Genomic DNA, 19,423 nt, shown 5'->3' with positions numbered 1-19,423 from the left:
TTCAGGCAATACGCTCGACCTCATCTTTACTAGATGCTGTTCTTCCACTAACCTCACTGCAACTCCCCTCCAAGTCTCCGACCACTACCTTGTATCCTTTTCCCTCTTGCTCTCATCCAACACTTCCCACACTGCCCCTACTCGGATGGTATCGCGCCGTCCCAATCTTCGCTCTCTCTCCCCCGCTACTCTCTCCTCTTCCATCCTATCATCTCTTCCCTCTGCTCAAACCTTCTCCAACCTATCTCCTGATTCTGCCTCCTCAACCCTCCTCTCCTCCCTTTCTGCATCCATTGATTCTCTATGTCCCCTATCCTCCAGGCCGGCTCGGTCCTCCCCTCCTGCTCCGTGGCTCGACGACTCATTGCGAGCTCACAGAACAGGGCTCCGGGCAGCCGAGCGGAAATGGAGGAAAACTCGCCTCCCTGCGGACCTGGCATCCTTTCACTCCCTCCTCTCTACATTTTCCTCTTCTGTCTCTGCTGCTAAAGCCACTTTCTACCACTCTAAATTCCAAGCATCTGCCTCTAACCCTAGGAAGCTCTTTGCCACCTTCTCCTCCCTCCTGAATCCTCCTCCCCCTCCCCCTCCTCCCTCTCTGCAGATGACTTCGTCAACCATTTTGAAAAGAAGGTCGACGACATCCGATCCTCGTTTGCTAAGTCAAATGACACCGCTGGTTCTGCTCACACTGCCCTACCCTGTGCTCTGACCTCTTTCTCCCCTCTCTCTCCAGATGAAATCTTGCGTCTTGTGACGGCCGGCCGCCCAACAACCTGCCCGCTTGACCCTATTCCCTCCTCTCTTCTCCAGACCATTTCCGGAGACCTTCTCCCTTACCTCACCTCGCTCATCAACTCATCCCTGACCGCTGGCTACGTCCCTTCTGTCTTCAAGAGAGCGAGGGTTGCACCTCTTCTGAAAAAACCTACACTCGATCCCTCCGATGTCAACAACTACAGACCAGTATCCCTTCTTTCTTTTCTCTCCAAAACTCTTGAACGTGCCGTCCTTGGCCAGCTCTCCCGCTATCTCTCTCAGAATGACCTTCTTGATCCAAATCAGTCAGGTTTCAAGACTAGTCATTCAACTGAGACTGCTCTTCTCTGTATCACGGAGGCCCTCCGCACTGCTAAAGCTAACTCTCTCTCCTCTGCTCTCATCCTTCTAGACCTATCGGCTGCCTTCGATACTGTGAACCATCAGATCCTCCTCTCCACCCTCTCCGAGTTGGGCATCTCCGGCGCGGCCCACGCTTGGATTGCGTCCTACCTGACAGGTCGCTCCTACCAGGTGGCGTGGCGAGAATCTGTCTCCTCACCACGCGCTCTCACCACTGGCGTCCCCCAGGGCTCTGTTCTAGGCCCTCTCCTATTCTCGCTATACACCAAGTCACTTGGCTCTGTCATAACCTCACATGGTCTCTCCTATCATTGCTATGCAGACGACACACAATTAATCTTCTCCTTTCCCCTTCTGATGACCAGGTGGCGAATCGCATCTCTGCATGTCTGGCAGACATATCAGTGTGGATGACGGATCACCACCTCAAGCTGAACCTCGGCAAGACGGAGCTGCTCTTCCTCCCGGGGAAGGACTGCCCATTCCATGATCTCGCCATCACGGTTGACAACTCCATTGTGTCCTCCTCCCAGAGCGCTAAGAACCTTGGCGTGATCCTGGACAACACCCTGTCGTTCTCAACTAACATCAAGGCGGTGGCCCGTTCTTGTAGGTTCATGCTCTACAACATCCGCAGAGTACGACCCTGCCTCACACAGGAAGCAGCGCAGGTCCTAATCCAGGCACTTGTCATCTCCCGTCTGGATTACTGCAACTCGCTGTTGGCTGGGCTCCCTGCCTGTGCCATTAAACCCCTACAACTCATCCAGAACGCCGCAGCCCGTCTGGTGTTCAACCTTCCCAAGTTCTCTCACGTCACCCCGCTCCTCCGCTCTCTCCACTGGCTTCCAGTTGAAGCTTGCATCCGCTACAAGACCATGGTGCTTGCCTACGGAGCTGTGAGGGGGAACGGCACCTCAGTACCTCCAGGCTCTGATCAGGCCCTACACCCAAACAAGGGCACTGCGTTCATCCACCTCTGGCCTGCTCGCCTCCCTACCACTGAGGAAGTACAGTTCCCGCTCAGCCCAGTCAAAACTGTTCGCTGCTCTGGCCCCCCAATGGTGGAACAAACTCCCTCACGACGCCAGGACAGCGGAGTCAATCACCACCTTCCGGAGACACCTGAAACCCCACCTCTTTCAGGAATACCTAGGATAGGATAAAGTAATCCTTCTCACCCCCCCCTTAAAAGATTTAGATGCACTATTGTAAAGTGGCTGTTCCACTGGATGTCTTAAGGTGAACGCACCAATTTGTAAGTCGCTCTGGATAAGAGCGTCTGCTAAATGACTTAAATGTAAATGTATGTAAATGTTTATATTGTTGTTCAGTATATATACAGGGTTGGTTCCAACACCATATTTACAATGTGTAGGGATAATGGACCGATAGAAGTAGATACGGTTAGGGGTAAGGTGAGTAGGTAACAGGATATAAGACAAACAGAGTAGCAACAGCTTGTATGTTAGTGGGTGTGCTTGTGTGTAGAGTCAGTGTAAATGTATGTGCATATTACGTGTGAGTGAGCAGGTGATGGAGTGAGTGAATGTGTAAGCGTGTAGGGCCCTGTGAGTGTGCATAGAGACTAGAGGTCGACCGATTATGATTTTTCAACACTGATACCGATACCGATTATTGGAGGACCAAAAAAGCCAATGCCGATTAAATCGGCCATTTAAAAAAAAAAAAGTTTTATTTGTAATAATGACAATTACAACAATACTGAATGAACACTTATTTTAACTTAATATAATACATCAATAAAATCAATGTAACCTCAAGTAAATAATGAAACATGTTCAATTTGGTTTAAATAATGCAAAAACAAAGTGTTGGAGAAGAAAGTAAAAGTGCAATAAGTGCTATGTAAGAAAGCTAACGTTCCAGTTCCTTGCTCAGAACAAGAGAACATATGAAAGCTGGTGGTTCCTTTTAACATGAGTCTTCAATATTCCCAGGTAAGATGTTTTAGGTTGCCTCCCGGGTGGCGCAGTGGTTAAGGGCGCTGTACTGCAGCGCCAGCTGTGCCACCAGAGACTCTGGGTTCGCGCCCAGGCTCTGTCGTAACCGGCCGCGACCGGGCGGTCCGTGGGGCGACGCACAATTGGCCTAGCGTCGTCCGGGTTAGGGAGGGGTTGGCCGGTAGGGATATCCTTGTCTCATCGCGCACCAGCGACTCCTGTGGTGGGCCGGGCGCAGTGCACGCTAATCATCGTTCTGACCCTGAACGAGGCAGTTAACCCACCTAGGCCGTCATTGAAAATAAGAATGTGTTCTTAACTGACTTGCCTGGTTAAATAAAAGTATAAAAACTAAATGTAATTAAAATGTTTTAAAAAATTGGAAAATCGGCACCCAAAAATAACGATTTCCGATTGTTATGAAAACTTGAAATCGGCCCTAATTAATCAGCCATTCCGATTAATCGGTCGACCTCTAATAGAAACAGTGCAAAAATACAAATAAACGGTCAATAAAGACACATGGTCTACTCAGATGGTACGTGGAGCTATTTTGTTAGCTATTTATCAGTCTTATTACTTGGGGATAGACGCTGTTCAAGAGCCCGTTGGTGTCAGACTTGATGCACCGGAAGCAGAGAGAATAGTCTATGGCTTAGGTGGTTGGAGTTTTTAACCATTTTCTGGGCCTTCCTTCCTTCCTGATATAGATGTCCTGGATGGCAGGGAGCTCAGCCCCAGTGATGTACTGGCTCCAGTGAAATAAGAGAGGAACTATTTGATGTAGATATGCACACTACCGTTCAAACGTTTGGGGTCACTTAGAGATTTCCTTGAATAACCAAATTGATCAGAAATACAGTGTAGACATTGTTCATGTTGTAAATGACTGTTGGACTGTTGGAGCTGGAAACAGCAGATTTTTTTAATGGAACATATACATAGGCGAACAGAGGCCCATTATCAGCATTATCAGCAACCATCACTCCTGTGTTCCAATGTTATGTTAGCTAATCCAAGTTTATTATTTTAAAAGGCTAATTGATCATTAGAAAACCCTTTGCAATTATGTTAGCACAGCTGAAAACTGTTGTCCTGATTAAAGAAGCAATAAAACTGGCCTTCTTTAGACTAGTTGTGGGTTCGATCACAGGCTCAAAATGACCAGAAACAAAGAACTTTCTTCTGAAACAGAGTTCCTCTTTCCTGTGTCTGTGTTCTTCAGTGTCCTAATCTTTTCTCTTTATTGGCCAGTCTGAGATATGGGTTTTTCTTTGCAAATCTGCCTAGAAGGCCAGCATCCCGGAGTCGCCTCTTCACGACGACGTCTTCTGACGTTGAGACTGGTGTTTTGCAGGTACTATTTAATGAAGATGCCAGTTGGGGACTTGTGAGGCGTCTGTTTCTCAAACTAGACACTCTAATGTACTTGTCCTCTTGCTCAGTTGTGCACCGGGGCCTCCCATTCCTCTTTCTATTCTGGTTAGAGACAGTTTGAGCTGTTCTGTGACGGGAGTAGTACACAGCGTTGTACGAGATCTTCAGTTTCTTGGCAATTTCTTGCATGGCAGAGTCTTCATTTCTCAGAAAAATAAACACTTTTTTGGTTACTACATGATTCCATATGTGTTATTTCATAGTTTTGATGTCTTCACTATTATTCTACAATGTAAGTTGGGTGATGCAACAGGACAACGACCCAAAACACAGAAGTGAATCAACAACAGAATGGAGAAAGAATGGAAGAAGAAAGAAAGAAAGAAAGAAAGACAGAAGAAAATATGCCTTCTGGACAGGCCCAGTCAGAGTCCTGACCTCAACCTGATTGAGATGCTGTGACATGACCTCAAGAGAGCGGTTCACACCAGACATCCCAAGAACATTGCTGAACTGAAACAGTTTTGTAAAGAGGAATGGTCCAAAATTCCTCCTGACCGTTGTCCAGGTCTGATCCGCAACTACAGAAAACATTTGGTTGAGGTTATTTTTTTTAACGTTATTATTTTTTTATACCCTTTTTCTCCCCAATTTCGTGGTATTCAATTGTTAGTAGCTACTATCTTGTCTCATCGCTACAACTCCCGTATGGGCTCGGGAGAGACGAAGGTTGAAAGTCATGCGTCCTCCGATACACTTAACTCAGCGCGCATCCAACCCGGAAGCCAGCTACACCAATGTGTCGGAAGAAACACCTGGCAACCTTGGTTAGCGTGCACTGCGCTCGGCCCGCCACAGGAGTCGCTGGTGCGCGATGAGACAAGGATATCCCTACCGGCCAAACCCCTCCCTAACCCGAACGACGCTGGGCCAATTGTGCGTCGCCCCACGGACCTCCCGGTCGCGGCCGGTTACGACAGAGCCTGGGCGCGAACCCAGAGTCTCTGGTGGCACAGCTGGCGCTGCAGTACAGCGCCCTTAACCACTGCGCCACCCGGGAGCTGGTTGAGGTTATTGCTGCCAAAGTTGTTAAAACCAAGGGTTCACATACTTTTCCCACCCTGCACTGTGAATGTTTACACGGTGTGTTCAATAAAGACGTGAAAATGTATAATTGATTGTGTCTTATCAGTTCAAGCAGACTGTGTTTGTCTATTGTTGTGACTTAGATGAAGATCAGATCAAATTTTAGGACCAATTTATGCAGAAGTCCAGGTAATTCCAAAGGGGTCACATACTTTTTCTTGCCACTGTATGTGTGATGGTGACGAAGATAAAACTGTGAAGCATCCGTACTATTCTCGCCGGACAGCTTGTATTGAGTCAGGACCTTAACAATCAGCATTAAGTACTAGCGGGTGATGGCATCTGAAGCCAACCGCTCAGTTGAGCTCCTGCTAGCAGTTTTTTTTCAATAACCAACCTGAATAGAAGGATAAACTAATGATTGTAGACAGCAGAGAAGTTTATTACTAATGACTGTGTAGGCCTATATTAGTCATATTGGTCAGCCAATCAGTGGCTTTGACACAAGGATGCCTGAGGCACTTCCTGTTCTTACACCCAATAGCCTTGAGTTATTGTGACAGTAACCTAATTCAAATGAAAATCCACACCTCGGAAGATGAAATACGTTTCATAGGCAGTTAAGCACAGCACTTAGGCTGTCGAGGTGTTTCACACTCATCACAATTCTCACCAGGAAGGGAGAAAAACGTGCAGTGAAGCAAAACCTGCTATGGATGGTTGCTGACTTGCTCAGATTTCTAGCCTCATACAGTTAAAGAAGGCTATCAACACTCTTAGAGGATGACTGTCAGGGACTCCGAAATGTGCAGTAAGCAAATTGCTACTTTTGTAAAACAGTCTGTCTTAGCAACTCCAGTTACATTACTGCACTATAGAATTCGGTTATTAGTTTTAACTAGATGCTTTACGCGAAATGACATTCAGAGGACTCATAACTCACAGCCGCGTCATTAGGCTTAAGTCCCTTTGTTGTACTGCAACGTTTTCAGCTGGGGGACAGAGCCAGCGGAAGAATGTGACCGGTCAGGTTAGCGTGTTGGTGGAGAATAATGACTCTACCCAGGCCACCACTGAGTAACGCCACACAGCGCACACGAAAACTCCTTCCCTCCCTCCCTTTCTCCTTCCCTTCCTCCCGCCAGAGGGCTAGGGGTGCGGCGCAATGACTCAGCGCCATCCAAATCGGGGCAGGGAGGTCGAGGGCAGGGGGACACGGGGGGGTTTGACTCAGCGAGTCTAGCATTCTCCAACAGGGCAGAGCAGCGCTGCACGCTACCCCGTCATGTGTCTTATTCCCCCTCTCATCTGAGTCCCACTGGTCTGACTAAGGGGACCGGGATACGAGGCTGCTCTGGCCACTGGTAGCCCTCAAGGACCCTGTGTCTAAGTAGAGGAACCCTAGTCACGCGTGGGGCCCCTCGTGGTGCCTTCAGCCTGGTACTGAACCACAGTGGTACCAGATAAACGGCTATAGGAGGGTACAGAGCCACCCACGAAGATTTACTAAGAGGTGTAAACACTGAGAAACAGGGTATTTAGACTCTTCCAAATGTGCCATGTCTAAGGGGGCAAAGACAACAACGGATTTGTCTAAATAATCCATCACCAAAGTAACCCCTGTGTGACGGCACATTCTCATAAACCAAAAAGCAGGGATTTCTTCACTTCATCACAGGAAAGCGATCTCATTCAACAGATCCTCAACAATTATTCAATGAGTGTTGAATTACAATGGAATTACAGAACTCCATTCTGAAATGTATGCATTTGCCACAGACATTTAACTAGAACTAAGCAGCTCCAAGCAACCACCGTTCTATCTTACTGCTGCAGTATCTTACTCTCACAGTCTGAACCAGAGATAATAACTGTCGGTTATGAATTAGATTTTTATGTTCTGAAAAGCTTTCATAAAGCCACAGATGATATCTTAGCTACTCACAGTATATTGGAGAAGACAAGCAGGAAGTAGATCAGGGTCAAGGGTCATCAATCAGTTTACTCACTGTTCTGCCAGTTCAGTTCATCCCTGTAAAAGAGCAACACAGCAATGTTAAGTTAACGGCGTTAGTAGCCAGCTAAACTAGAGCCTCGGACCTATACAAATGTAGGATCTTAATTTGAGCCAGTTTGCTACAGAAGGGAAACGAATCCTGCAGCAACAGGAAATGTGAATTATTATGTGAATTATAGCAAATTGACATTTATTGTAGGGGTTTATAAAAAAAATTGTTAGGGCAAGTTTGCATTTCCTGCTGCAGGAAAATTCTCAGCAACAAAAGAGGGATCAAATTAAGATCCTACATCTGTATGAGAACTCAGAGAACAATGGGGTTGCTGGGTAGAACCTCCGTCGCCTGTAATGCCCTTAAGCATGGTGGCCAGGCTCACTCAGCTCAGTTTGTCAAAGAGGGTTTTAATACAGATTGGTAAAGTAGGGCATGGTAATGAGAGAATAGTGCCAGGCTAATACTCTGATAACTCTGCTGGCCACTTCACATCCCCCTCAAGGGAGGGACTAGGGAGAGTGCAGGTCTGCAGAGTGGGACTAAAATAACCACTTTAGACAGGATTGACACTCTCATGTCAATGTTCCCTCTAAATTTCTTCAGCACCGAGCATATTTCAGGTCTACTGAGCTCAAACTTGAACGTTGTGAAAATTCTGTGCAAATTCCAGTGTGTGCTTACCGTGAACACTGAGGCTATACCCGCTTTTAAGTCACAGTTTTGACAGTGGCCAAGTTGGCTACTGTGGCTATCTGATCCTAATATAGGCCTACCAGAGTGGCCTACCATCAAAAACAATGGAGACAATTCTTCCCATAACTTGGAAATAGCTGTTCTATCATTCAGCCTACAGTAGCAGCCAATGTGTGGTGTTCAATGTAGGCCTTACATTCCATGAGACGTTTGAAGAAAAGAAAAAAACATGGAGGGCTTGACATGAACCTGTTTATCCACTTGTCCTTCAGACAAGGAAGTGACTGAAAATATTGTTGTGCTGTTTGATGCAAGAAACCACGAGCGTTTTTACAGAGAATCAGACATGATGCTTCCCTCGTAGCTTATTCTCGCCTGCCTCAAAAGACAACGCGGACCCTTTTGAGACAAATAAAAGCGGTTTTCTGTTCTACCTGATAATGAAATTGCACTGAACCTGGTGTCCCAGGTCTAAATGAGTCCCCGATTAGAGGGGAAGAATGGGAAAAAAGCAGTGGAACTGGCTTCCAGGACCAGATTAGGATTTGATGGACATAACAGCAACCACAAAGACAGACACACAATCACCAAGTCCAATGGGTCTTACTACTCTCTTTGCCGACGTGATGCCCGGCACCGGTACAGCACTGACGGGTCAGACTAGCGGCAAACAAAAGACCGACGTTCTACCTTGTTGAGCAGCAAGCCCAATCAGAGACATATCTGGCTGGTAATGTGACCGTGATGAAACCCTGATGACGGCAGCTTCGCTGTCCAACCGTTGATTGTTGTTTATTATATCTACTGCGTCGGTTGCCAAATGAGAGGGTGTTGCCTAACTTTTCGGATAGTGCTACTGTGTCAGTCATTCACCCTCTGTGGATATATGGTGGAGGTATGGGGTATCCTGGCTGATTCCCTCCCAGGAAACGGCACCGCCAGCTGAGCACTCAACCTGACCTGGCTCTGCTCTGCACTGCACTGCACCTGACCTGCAGCGGTGACGACACTGCACCAGTCCCACGGTACAGTCCTGGTCACAGTGACCTACATCTCTGCACCGCTCTCTATTTGAGCATGATGGATGTAGCCCTGCACTAGCACACCGGCAGGCAAGGAAGAACTCCCTAGAAGGAAGAAACCTCAAGCGGAACCAGTCTCAGAGGTTCACACTTAGAACAAAAGGTGCTATCTGGAACCTAAAAGGGTTCTTCGGCTGACCTCATAGGAGAACCATTTTGAAGAACTCTTTTGGTTCCAGGTAGAACCCTTTTAGGTTCCATGTTGGACCCTTTGAACGGAGGGTTCTACGTGGAACCCAAAAGGGTTCTACCTGGAACCAAAAAGGGTTCTCCCTGGAAACAAAAATGGTTATCCTACGGGGACAGCCGAAGAACCCTTTTGGAACCCTTTTTTCAAAGAGTGTAGACAGAGGTGTCTTATCAGCCATTCATCTCCCTGTAATGGGGAAACATCAACCAACATGTCCTCTGATACCATACACTGTCTGTTTGAAACAGGGGGGCCAGACAAGCTGCCTGCCACAGACTCAAAGGCCTTATTAATACGAGCCCAACATAATATATAATTCATTGAGGCTGAATGGCTACAAGTGCAGGGGCAGCTGTGAGGGATCTGTACAGAACAGGAGGCCATCGCTCTCCCCGTGTCACAGAGGATCCGGCTGGGCTAGCCTATAATACTTAATCTTCTCAGTCAGCGCTAAGGAGAGGTAGAGAGAGAGAGAGAGACAGGAGAGAGAGAGGAAGGGAGAGAGAAAGAGAGAGAGAGAGAGAGAGAGAGAGAGAGAGAGAGAGAGAGGATAGGGATGGAGACAGGAGAGAGAGGAAGGGAGAGAGAAAGAGAGTGAGAAATAGAAAAAGAGAGAGAGAAAGAGAGCGAGAAATAGAAAAAGAAAGAGAGAGAGAGACAGAGAGAGGGAGAGGGAGAGGGGCCAGACCAGAATGCTGAGACTGAATTATAGGGAGACCATACTGAGGATAATTTATTAACGGCTTTACACCACATATGATATACAGTATACAGATAGCAGGAATTTGCACATGCATGTCTTCCATTGTTTATTCTTATTCCCACTCCCATCACAAACAAACCCAATGGCATGCACGCACATACACAGACAGTGTGAGGAAAACACCTGCTGAGATGCTAGGGAATCACACCGTGTTGATCTGAGCGGTGTGTGGAGGATCTGTTTTAAGAGCACCGTGTCTCCTGGCCTCCTGGCCACACACACGCGCACACACACACACTCTTCCGGCCTGTTCACTATCTCTATTAAAGAGACCGGTTATGAATCATTAACGGACCACAGCACCATATTACCGACGCGGGCACGACCCCTGTGTTAGAACAATAACACAGGGGGACAGACAGGAAGTGAGCAGCACCGGCTCCGTGTTACAGGTGGGGAGGAGGGAAGAGGTGACGCAGGACACTCATTTGCTTGTCTCATTACGTGAAGGTGGTCAGATTATGCATGCATGATGTCGAAACGGAACATATTAGTCCCCCCCCCCCCCCCCCAAGACAAAAACGACAACGGCGTGAAAGGAATAACGTCGAGCCTTATGTTCGCCCACTAAACGACTGTGACGACGTACTGACATCATGCTATTTGTTGTCTGTAGCAGGTGCTGGTTTGGTAATAACCGCAGTGGTCAAATGAGAGGTACAGGGGGATTCTGTCTATTGAAACAGCATTAAAGGCATCCTGTGGTTTCTTGGCTCTGGGCCAAGCATCTCCAGCAGGCAAGGATAACATTTAGGAGTCTAGTAATGAACCAGGGTCCTTTGTTCCCCGGGTTGATTCGAGTGTTGGAGAGAGATGAAGGCAGAATGGAGAGAGAGAGAGAGAGCGGGAGGGAAGAGTGGGACCACAGCCGGTCTTCGGAGAAAGGCCTCCGAAACCCAAGCGAGCTGGTGACTGTCGGCAGTAACTCCAGTCTTCAACCAAGAGGAGAACAGTGGACAACAACGTACTACACAGTGACTTCTATTATTAAACTTTTTTTTCACCAGGCACTCACATAATCATCACTCACATAACGATCACTCACATAATCATCACTCACATAATCATCACTCACATAATCATCACTCACATAACGATCACTCACATAACGATCAAATCGCCCTTGTGGATCGAAGTGTTTTTCAGTCATTTCTGGTAGAATATTTTCAAGGTTACTTGAAATTCAACGTCTTTTTAAAATGACCCACGAGCTGTGTAGCCTGGCAGAGAATTACTGGATCAACTCAGCTGTCAGTCAGTCAGTCAGTCAGTCAGTCAGTCCGTAGCTCTGTGCCTGCGTCGTTCCTCTGTGTGATTGCCTCAAATAGAGAAGAGCCCTCGCTCCCTATTAGCAAGTTAATGAAGTCAAGGGTACCGGAATAGTGAAGCAGTTTGTTTGGAATATAAACTGAATAATACAAACAGGAATATTTGCATATTGGTTTAATTTAGCCTTTCAGTAATCTAGACGGTATGAAAAAAAAAGAAGCATTTCACTACACCAGCAATAATATCTGCTAAATATGTGCGTGACCAATAACATTTAATTCGAAACATTTTGCCCATTGAGCACCCGTAGCTAGTACCCATAGCTAGTACCTGTAGCTAGTACCCATAGCTAGTACCCGTAGCTAGTACCCATAGCTAGTACCTGTAGCTAGTACCCATAGCTAGTACCCGTAGCTAGTACCCATAGCTAGTACCCATAGCTAGTACCTGTAGCTAGTACCCATAGCTAGTACCTGTAGCTAGTACCCATAGCCAGTACCCATAGCTAGTACCCATAGCCAGTACCCGTAGCTAGTACCCATAGCTAGTACCTGTAGCCAGTACCCGTAGCTAGTACCCATAGCTAGTACCTGTAGCTAGTACCCATAGCTAGTACCTGTAGCTAGTACCCATAGCCAGTACCCGTAGCTAGTACCCGTAGCCAGTACCCGTAGCCAGTACCCGTAGCTAGTACCAGTAGCCAGTACCCATAGCTAGTACCCATAGCTAGTACCCGTAGCTAGTACCCGTAGCTAGTACCCATAGCCAGTACCCATAGCCAGTACCCGTAGCTAGTACCCGTAGCCAGTACCCGTAGCTAGTACCCATAGCTAGTACCTGTAGCTAGTACCCGTAGCTAGTACCCGTAGCTAGTACCCGTAGCTAGAACCCCTAGCTAGGCCTACATGTATGTGAAGAGGGACTTGAGTTAAACTAGAAAGGTGAGAGAGGACACTGGACAGAAGCTCAGGGAGGGATAATAGTGAGAGGCTGTGTTATGTTGACGACAAGGCTGAGAGTCCAAGGGCTGGGAAGGGACAAAAGCACCGCTCTTTTCTTTGCTGCAGTGGGGAGAAACTTTCTGGTGAAGGGCAAGAGGTTGGGAGGTCTACACTGCTCCTGTCCTGAGAGGGTTATATGATCACCCCGTCTCAAGCTCTGTCCACCGTCCACAGCACTGATGATACATTGTTAGACTAGCCAGTTGGTCATTTTAGAAAAACTCTACTAAAATGTCACACAATGGGCATCTGTCAAATAAATCTTATTTGCCATTCGTTTAGCCATCAATGTTGGTGTACCTTCCTCTCATAACCTGTTAACATGGCAGCCATATACGATCATAGATATTCCACAGATAGCAATAGAACAAAGTGGCCACTATCACTTTTAATAAGTGAAGTGATGGCATTCTCTCTTTGCAGTGGCAAGTGATGGTGTTTATCGGAGAAAAAGGAGAGGAGGACAGATAAAGAGAGAGAGCTTGGAGGATAGAGATAGAGAGATAGAGAAAGAGAGAGGATAGATTTAGGATAGAACAAATTCTTATTTACAATGACGGCCTACTGGGGACCAGTGGGTTAACTACCTTGTTCAGGAGCAGAACAACATATTCTTTACCTTATCAGCTCAGGGATTTGATCCAGCAACATTTTGTGTTACTGGCCCAACACTCTAACCACTAGGCTACCTGCTGCCCCTACATAGCTAGCTAGAGAGAGAGAGAGAGAGAGAGAGAGAGAGAGAGAGAGAGAGAGAGAGAGAGAGAGAGAGAGAGAGAGAGAGAGAGGGGGAGGGGAGAGGGGGTAGATAGCTAGAGAGAGAGGAGGAGAGGGGGAGTAGAGCGAGACAGACAGAGGAGGAGAGAGAGAGGGGGATAGATAGCTAGAGAGAGAGGAGGAGAGGGGGAGTAGAGCGAGACAGACAGAGGAGGAGAGAGAGAGAGGGAGATAGATAGCTAGAGAGAGAGAGGAGAGGGGGAGTAGAGCGAGACAGACAGAGGAGGAGAGGGAGAGGGGGGGATAGATAGCTAGAGAGAGAGGAGGAGAGGGGAGTAGTGAGAGACAGACAGAGGAGGAGAGAGAGGGGGGATAGATAGCTAGAGAGAGAGGAGGAGAGGGGAGTAGAGCGAGACAGACAGAGGAGGAGAGAGAGAGGGGGGATAGATAGCTAGAGAGAGAGGAGGAGAGGGGGAGTAGAGCGAGACAGACAGAGGAGGAGAGAGAGAGAGGGGGATAGATAGCTAGAGAGAGAGAGGAGAGGGGGAGTAGAGCGAGACAGACAGAGGAGGAGAGAGAGAGGGGGATAGATAGCTAGAGAGAGAGGAGGAGAGGGGGAGTAGTGAGAGACAGACAGAGGAGGAGAGAGAGGGGGATAGATAGCTAGAGAGAGAGGAGGAGAGGAGGAGTAGAGCGAGACAGACAGAGGAGGAGAGAGAGAGGGGGGATAGATAGCTAGAGAGAGAGGAGGAGAGGGGAGTAGAGCGAGACAGACAGAGGAGGAGAGAGAGAGGGGGATAGATAGCTAGAGAGAGAGGAGGAGAGCTGGAGTAGAGCGAGACAGACAGAGGAGGAGAGAGAGAGGGGGATAGATAGCTAGAGAGAGAGGAGGAGAGGGGGAGTAGTGAGAGACAGACAGAGGAGGAGAGAGAGAGGGGGATAGATAGCTAGAGAGAGAGGAGGAGGGGGGAGTAGAGCGAGACAGACAGAGGAGGAGAGAGAGAGGGGGATAGATAGCTAGAGAGAGAGGAGGAGAGGGGGAGTAGAGCGAGACAGACAGAGGAGGAGAGAGAGAGGGGGGATAGATAGCTAGAGAGAGAGGATGAGAGGGGGAGTAGTGAGAGACAGACAGAGAAGGAGAGAGAGAGGGGGGAGGGGGATAGATGGAGAAATTAACCTGGAGAAGAGCCCCCTGAGCAAGCTGGTCCTGGGGCTCTGTTCACAAACACAGATAGACCCCACAAAGCCCCAGGACAGCAACACATTTAGACCCAACCCAATCATGAGAAAACAAAAATAAAATTACTTGACAAATTGGAAAGAATTTACAAAAAACCAGAGCAAACTAGAATGCTATTTGGCCCTAAACAGAGAGTACACTGTGGCAGAATACCTGACCACTGTGACTGACCCAAAATTAAGGAAATCTTTGACTATGTCCAGACTCAGCGAGCATAGCCTTGCTATTGAGAAAGGCTGCCGAAGGCAGACCTGGCTCTCAAGTGAAGAGCCTTTTGTACTTTAACTATTTGCATTACAAACTGTATGTATACATAATATGACATTTGAAACGTCTTTATTCTTTTGGAACATTTGTAAGTGTAATGTTTACAGTTAATGTTTTATTATCTATTTCACTTGCTTTGGCAATGAAGACATTTGCTTCCCATGCCAATAAAGCCCTTAAATTGAATTGGCAAGACGGTATAATGGAGGGAGGGACATTTGATTCGTTATAGAAAGAGGCAGTGAGCCATGCTGTAGAACCGCACAGTACAGCTCTGCAGATAAGCAACTCTATTTGTACAATATTACGACTGTAAAACAAGGCAGACAGGCTAATATGCTAACAAGCGACACTAATCTTCATGAGGCTTAAATTGATTCCTTTACAACAGATCTGTTGTTGTCACCAACACTAACTCACACCCACCCACAAACACAAATCCCCAATTACAATCAAATGGAGAGAAAACAAGTCACCCTGATTCTAGTAGTATGACATATTAAATTATTAACAGTGTACAACAATGAAAGAGTTAATGTTGCCTTAAATCCCTCCAAAACACAATGAGAAATGATTGGAAGAAGCCTACAACACTGTGGCCTGATGCTGAGAAACATGACCACGTTGAAATTCATAGTCGTAGCCCTTGGCCTAGATCCCCCCCCCCCCCCCCCCCAAAAAAATGGATCCAAGTATTTTCCTTCGCACAAAACCCCAGCTCTTATCAGGAATTACAAAGGATTCACTGTTCTGTTCTCACAAATCATTTCCTGCCATTTAAATGTCACAACGAGTGACAGGGTGGAAAACAACACGGCTTTTCTTCTTCATCACATTTTACTGCTCGCTGCTGTGTGTGTGTGTGTGTGTGTGTGTGTGTGTGTGTGTGTGTGTGTGCGCGTGTGCCAGTGCGTGTCCGTCCATTAACGTGTGTCTGCCATGCCTGGCCTCACCCTCAAATCAGCAAGACTGTTGAAAGGTTACAATGAGCTGACTTGCCTAAATAAAAAAGCCCCAAGTCGCCTCACTCTCGACAGCTACAAATACATCAATGACTTCAGCAAAATGGTCCCAAGGACCGCATGAAAAACACACCCTGTTATCACTCCATGTCCTCACGCAATGCTTCAGCCATTTGACCAGTAGTTGTGTTTTTTCGCCGGCACACAACACAGCCTTTATCCATTTGACATGAGAGGAGATCATGCGAGGACATAAAGAGGAAATCTACATTACGCCCAGAGAATTACAAATGCTGCAGTGGATTATAATCAGTTAATGGGGACTAGTGATGTGTGTGTGTGTGTGTGGGGGGGGGGGTATTCTTTTTGATGATGTATCTTATCGTTTTGACAATACCTTAATGTCATTTTTTGCGCTAGTTTGCTGCACCTGCACCAAAACTCCAGCGTAGCTTGTTCCCCTTCTTCTTTCATAATAGAGAGCCCATTTGTTTTCAGGACTTTTATTTCCATGACTGATCAAAACACATTTTCTCATGGCTCTCTCTCTTGTCCCACTGCAGCAGACTTATGGTGAGCAATATGTTTGGAGCATCAAATCGCAATCAAATTACAACACGTAGAATTGTGAGAATAGTGAGAGTTGCGATACATATCTTATCGGCACATACTGTGAATATCGTGATAATATCGTATCGTGGGGTCCCTGGGTATTCCCAGCACTAATGGAGACTTAATGAATTTACTGTATAAAAGCCGGGGTCTATAAGCTGTAAATACCTACATGTGTTCTGCATTATCGGGGCGTCAACAAATAACACCATACATGACAAATGTATCGTTGTCTCCCTAACAATCGCACAATTGTCCAGCAACGTGAATAATCATTTCTCCTCCATTTCTGTTCCATAAAACGGTTTTATACAGCACAGTAGCAGGTCCCCATATTGGGGATAGTCTCATAATAATGATGAGGACTAGAAATGGCTTACTATGGAGGTTAAAGGTCAGAGAGACACATTAACTGATGGAGAGGCTTCACAACAAGTTCCCCTCAAATCCATAACCTCTAGTTCTGACTACACTCTCCCCTCCCCTAATCCCTACTTGTCCAAAGAATCCTTCTCCTCTAAAATCACTCATTTGTTGCCACTAGTCTGCTTTGAAGGGGCTTATAGGATCATAGAAAAGGCCTCTCGAATGTAGGTGGAGGGGACTTTTAGCTGGCCATGTCTGTGCCTATCGGTGGAGAGCTTGAGCACTTTTCAAAACATGTTTTCAAACTACAATAGGTAGTCTATATTCTCTAATATATATATATATATATATATATTCAAACGTTCAAATCTCCAAGTCTCTCAAAATTGTTATGAATTTGTGCCTCTAGTGTAATTCAAAAGGCTGATTGTGGGCCTTTTTAATTAAGAATTTGTTTGTTTTCTATGATTTGTGTTTTGCTTTTCGTGCATTGATGTTAATATGGATGTGTATATTGATGTGTATATTGATGTGTATAGAGGGCTCATCTGTAAAAGAGACCTTGGTCTCAGCATTACTCCCCATCAAAAGAAAATATATAAAATGAAATACAACTTCAATCTACAATAAACCAAGATGAATAAATTAAAAAATTTGATCAATTAACATTTTTTTTAAAATATATTTTATCACAAACATCTTTGATGGCATTGTTTCCAGTGATCTGTGATCTCAGTTCTATTCATCAAAAGATCATATTTACGCTCAAAGTGAAAACCTCATAAAAGGTCTATGGACGTAAAACAAACAAAGATACATCTCATTACTGAAACGATAAAGAATCAAAGACGCAATTTAACAAAAGCAAGAATAAAAGCTATCTAACAAGTCTACACAACAACAATCAGAGACTCAAACCAGGTTTATAAAACGCACAAAGTTTGCATAGAGCACTGACCTTGGTAACACATTGAAACACCAAATAAGTCAATTGAGGATGTTTGGAGCCCTAGGCATTAACCACTAACCATCAAAAGGCCAATAGGTTGACTGATTGAGAACACACACATTTTTGTCCACTGGTGCTTTGTTTGGAGTGTGGCGTTATGAAACTATTTACCGTATGTAATGTCTTCATTTCCTACTTTAAACCCGACCCAAGACGAGCCAATCAGGTTTTTTGATGAAAGCAAATTGGAGAAAGTGTAATAGATTCATTTCAATATACTAAACATTGAACTTAATAGGGAATGGGAAAAAAACAAAAAACGTTTAAATAACAGACAAGAAAAGTGTTTGAATCAACAACAAAAACTCCTGGACCAAAGAGAAGAGGCATTCAGCAGAGTTATACATGCTATAGCCTACATTAGTAATAACACATTTGACATATGTTTAGTGATTCTTTCTAAAGGACAGCAATCGCTTTCAGGCTACAGGGCGGCTTGTAGCCTAGCAGTTAGAGAGTGTTGGGCCAGTAACAGAAAGGTCGCTGGTTTGAATTCCCATTGCTACAAGGTGAAACATCTGCCGGTGTGCCCTTGAGCAAGGCACATCAACATAATGTGCTCCAGGGGTGCCATACTACTATGACTGACCTGTAAAACAACACATTTCACTGCACCTATTTGGTGTATGTGTGACAAAATATTTTTTCTCCCAGTAACATTGCCATAATGTCCTAGTCGTGGATGTATACAGCACTGTGGCCTATTTAAGAACATGTCAACTTGTATGCCCTTGTCCACACCTGCCCTTATGGAAAGTCGAACTACAAACGCAATTGCCATTTAGCCTAATAATTGTGACCTCTTCTGGTATCAGAGAACTGTTATGTGGTGAAGAGGTGTCGCAAGGTTCCTTTCAAATAAAATTAAACCATCCCATGATCACAGAGATTTGACTGAAAGTTTCTAATAGGCCTAATATCAGTTATTTTATTAGGAATATAGGCCTAATGATCACCATGGTGATGCTAGGGGTTGCTATCTGTCGTGATGGGAATAACTATCTTAATTAACACTGCATGCGATGTGAAATCCAAAATACACACGGGTTTTTTTTGGGGGTATGCAATTTATTAAAGGACATTAATATAAACAAAGCGTGTAGCCTAGGCTACTGCAATTCACCAGAATGGCTATTTGAACAGACATGTAGACGGTAAACTATAGCCTACGTAGGATAATGTAATAAAACATGACTGATCTCGTATGCAATACATCATATAAGACGCCGGTACTTACAGTTTCTGGGGCAACCAGAAAGGAATTGTTCCTCACACAGCTTGCTCAATCTACAGTCCCTCGTCCTCTGTCAAAACCTGCTCACTAGACACTTGACGGGTGATGTGTGTCCAGACGCGCTTACGCTGAATACCACTGAGCACAACAATGGTGATGGACCGCAACGAAACTTGGCAGGCAAAAAAAAAATCTACGCAGCCAGAAATAAAAATTAAGAGAAGCACCGACTTCATTGGATAAGGAAATGTTGGAGCGATGCTGTTGCTTCCTTATTGGACACAAGTCAGACGACGCGTGTCCGGATTGGATAAGAGAAAATAGGTGGATACGAATAAATTGGACAAGATTGGTGAACTTTGACAAGTGAATTGCACGGCGATTGGACACAATCATCCTCATCACTGACTGTTTTCAAACGTGTAACTATTTAAATGATTCTGATATTAAATGTCTG

The 19,423-nt window shown here is 45.7% G+C and overlaps 1 protein-coding gene across 1 annotated transcript in view; it reads right to left on the bottom strand.

Annotated features, from left to right (window-relative positions):
- The window catches only part of LOC115129676 (double-stranded RNA-specific editase 1-like), a 64,146-nt gene extending 44,998 nt beyond the window's left edge, over positions 1-19,148 (bottom strand). Inside the window, exons 1-2 of the mRNA XM_029660286.2 lie at positions 18,970-19,148; positions 7,495-7,581 (exon numbers count right to left, since the gene is read on the bottom strand). The gene's annotated coding sequence lies outside the window, so the exon portion shown is untranslated. The remainder of the gene's footprint in view (positions 1-7,494; positions 7,582-18,969) is intronic.
- Between the last annotated feature and the right edge of the window lie 275 nt (positions 19,149-19,423).

This window comes from Oncorhynchus nerka, linkage group LG5 (genome assembly GCF_034236695.1).
Source record: "Oncorhynchus nerka isolate Pitt River linkage group LG5, Oner_Uvic_2.0, whole genome shotgun sequence".
NCBI lineage: Eukaryota > Metazoa > Chordata > Actinopteri > Salmoniformes > Salmonidae > Oncorhynchus > Oncorhynchus nerka.
This window is presented reverse-complemented; position numbering and strand designations above follow the sequence as displayed.